Raw genomic sequence first — 3587 nt, forward strand, 5'->3', positions numbered from 1 at the left:
GCTGTCGGGGACTGCCGCGCATTATTTGGAAAGCGCGTTGACGAGCCAGTTGCCAGAATGTCAAGGTTTTGCTGCTGCACACTTTCAAGGAGTATATTACCCCTGCGATTTGATCTGCTGTTGCCCCACCAATAACTTCTGGCATTCCAGTCACCAGCAGCAATAAATTTAGCACCAAGCTGTCTAAATACGTAGTTGAAGTCTTGAACCAGCCAATGTTCCCGCGGGGGGCAGTATATGGCCGCAACATTAATGACTGAGCCATTTAGCAGTGTAATTGCAACTGGCGCACACTGAATTTTCTCCAGGGTTGTCGGCATGAGCGCTATGTGTTGGATTGTGCGCTTTACTAGGATGGCTGCACCTCCACGGCGGTTGTTAGATGGGTGGTTTGCCAGGTAAGTGTGGTATCCCCTTATATCAATAGTTTCTGCATCCCGTAGGTAGCTTTCAGCTATTAACATTATGTCGATTTCGTTTTGCAGCATAAATAACTCCATCTCTTCCAGTTTATTGTGTAGTCCTGCTGCATTCCAGGCTACAATTTTAAGGGCGTTGGTGTTGAGTCTGGCATATATGTTATGCCCATTTCTCTCTGAGGAGGAAGTGATGGAGTTGGCGTCGTGGCTAGACATTTTGGTTACCATTGACGCGCTCCATGGTAGACATGAGAGTGCTTACGGTAGCCATCATACTCGTCATTAGATCAACTAATCTGTCAATTTTACTTTCCAGGTTGCTGTTATTGGCAGGGGCAATTGCGCTCCTTTGTTGTTCAACCATTATGTTGATCAGCTGATCAAGTTTTCGGCTGAGGTCATCTCGCGGGTATGCAGTTCGCGGTGAGCTGCGGCTGCGGCTCCTGTGTTGCTGGCGCGCTTCTGCAGGATGTGCTATCACTTGCCGAGTTTCTCGCTCCTGATAATGCTGGTGGCGCTGAGGCGGCTGATTGTTGTGCTGCAATCTCGAATCATGTTGAGGCTGCTGTCGAGTTGTTTGGCGCTGTGCGGTCTGCTTCTGCTTTCGGGAGCGCTCATCTGGCAGGCCAGTTTTAAGGGCGGCTGCATAGCTGCTTGCAGCTTGAGGCATTGGCTGCTGGTGTTGCACTTGCTGACGGAATGGGTTGTGCTGCGGCTGCTTCTGCTGCTCAGAGGGCCGCTGTGGTTGCTGCTGTTGTGCCTGCTGGCCCTGAACAACTGGAGGCCGAAGCGGTTGCTGCTTTGGTCGTCCCTGTTGCCTACCAGAGCTAATTGGAATGGTGGGTTCTCCAAGCTGAAATAGCAATCTATTGGCTCTTTGTAGAACGGCAGGTTCCCTCTTTTTAGCATTGTTTTTGAAGAAGATGCAGCCCCTGTAACTAGCAGCATGTGGGCCCTTACAATTAGCACATTTCGCTTCTGCACTAGGCGCCTTTTCACAGAGTGTTGATGGGTGCTCTTGTCCGCACTTTACGCATCTAAATATGCGGCGACAGTAATTTTTTGTGTGTCCAATCTGTTGGCAACGGTGGCACTGCACAACATCCGTATTTCTTATTGGCTTTTCGACTTTGACTCGCTGGCCTCCCAGGACTGTTAAGTCGAAAATTTCGTTATTGTTCTTTTTAGGCTCAAGCTCAACTTGAAAGAGATCAAGAGGCTCGCCAGAGAAACGCTTCTTGATAACATTTACAAATCGAACGTTGTGTCCCTTGTCACTAAGCTTCTGCTTGATCCAGTCATTAGGAGTAGCTCGGTGAAGGTGTTTTTGTTTACCGTTCGACACAAGGGAACAAACGCAATGTCGGTCTGGATTCCAGAGCCCAGCTCCATGCCTGGTTGACAGACAGAGAAGTGGGGACTGGGATCCAGACTGTTTTTTTTTTTTTATTCATTTAATACCTAGAGTACTTACAATGAATTAAGTGACATGTTATATACAATTCAAGTGAAGTTTCCCAGCCTTGGCATGGGGATTGCTGTCAAATTAATTATTTGAGGATTGGGAAAATCCCCAATTGTCTGGAAGCTACCCAGTCTGATAGCCGTTGCATCTGGATGAGCTGGAGCCGCCAGCGTGACCACCGTTGATCCTGCCGCCAGATGCCATTGGTGTGGGTGCTTGAGAGACGTAGCATCAAGGCCTTTTTCCATTGTATGGGATGTCGCAGTCTGAATTTCTGTAAGTAGGCAACCCTTTGGCAACGAGTTGTATGAAGCCATCTGATTGGTTCGTTAGCGTAACGCAATCTTTGCTTTATCTGCCTTTCAGCCAGTCGCAATTGGATGAGTTGCCGTGTCCTGCAAGTAGTCCTAGTCTTAGGCCCTCGCTGTGGTACAAGTACATAGAGGTTGGCTGCCATCATGAACAGTGTAGCAAGTGTGCACATGGTGTTGCACACTGCTTCTTGATCCGCACTGGTGGCCACGTCCCGCTGCGTCTGTGGATTTGGATGCGAGCTTGGTGTCTCTGGACTGGGAGGAATGAGAGCTCCTGGCCTTGTAGTGGTAGCGAGAGTTGAGCACAGCTGTATATGAGACGGGCTGTTTCGTCTATCCTGGAGGTAGTTGGGCTGCACCACTGTTTGACTTAGCAGTTCTTGTATGTCAAATACAAGGTAGTCTCTGAGACTGGGTGGTCGTGGGAGCGGACGTGGCTGCCCATGAGAAGGTAGCTGGCCCTGCTGTGACCGCTGCTGCTGTGCTAGGCGACCCAGAGGTAGGTGCTTCCGAAGCATTTCAGCGTATCTTCTTCTGACACCTAGGTGACGTTGTGGGAGTCTTGCTTTAAGGGCAATATTTTTGGCTTCATCGTTGCTGTGGTTGCTGAGCCGAGCCCAGTACCTGGAGCAAGCATCCTGATACATTTTTTCCACCGGCACGACCTTCAGATCAGTGTGGATGCTTTGGTTTCGCACGTACCAAGGTGCTTTTTTTTTTTTTTTTTTTACAATATATATCTGCCTGTTGCGATGATATATATAAGATGGCGACCCAAAACTATACCTTGGCTAACCGTGGGTTAGTGGTATGATTCGAGTGGTTTTCCGCGGACGCCATCTAGTGGACCATGCGGATACGGTGGTTTTTCCTGGAGGCCTAATAGGTATAGCGGGGATTTGGTACGTTTTGTTCTTTGTAGTCAAAAGACTGTTCGTTGGTAGCTTGTGTGGGTTTGTGCTCCCCCGCTTATGTTTGCTCACATAGGCCGCTCAGTTCCAATCAGACTGAGCTCCCAGCACCCGAGTCAAACATTGGTAAAGCTGTTTATAGGTTGCTTATTGGCAGAGTGGTCTGCAGTTTATTATTTAGCTTATGTTTGCTCACATAGGCCGCTCAGTTCCAATCAGACTGAGCTCCCAGTACCCGAGTCAAACATTGGTAAAGCTGTTTATAGGTTGGTTTTTGGCAGAGTGGTCTGCAGTTTATTGTTTTGCTTATGTTTGCTCACATAGGCCGCTCAGTTCCAATCAGACTGAGCTCCCAGTACCCGAGTCAAACATTGGTAAAGCTGTTTATAGGTTGGTTTTTGGCAGTGTGGTCTGCAGTTTATTATTTAGCTTATGTTTGCTCACATAGGCCGCTCAGTTCCAATCAGACTGAGCTCCC

Source organism: Drosophila novamexicana, unplaced genomic scaffold, assembly GCF_003285875.2.
Source record: "Drosophila novamexicana strain 15010-1031.04,08,12 unplaced genomic scaffold, DnovRS2.1 tig00001789-arrow-arrow-pilon, whole genome shotgun sequence".
Taxonomy (NCBI): domain Eukaryota; kingdom Metazoa; phylum Arthropoda; class Insecta; order Diptera; family Drosophilidae; genus Drosophila; species Drosophila novamexicana.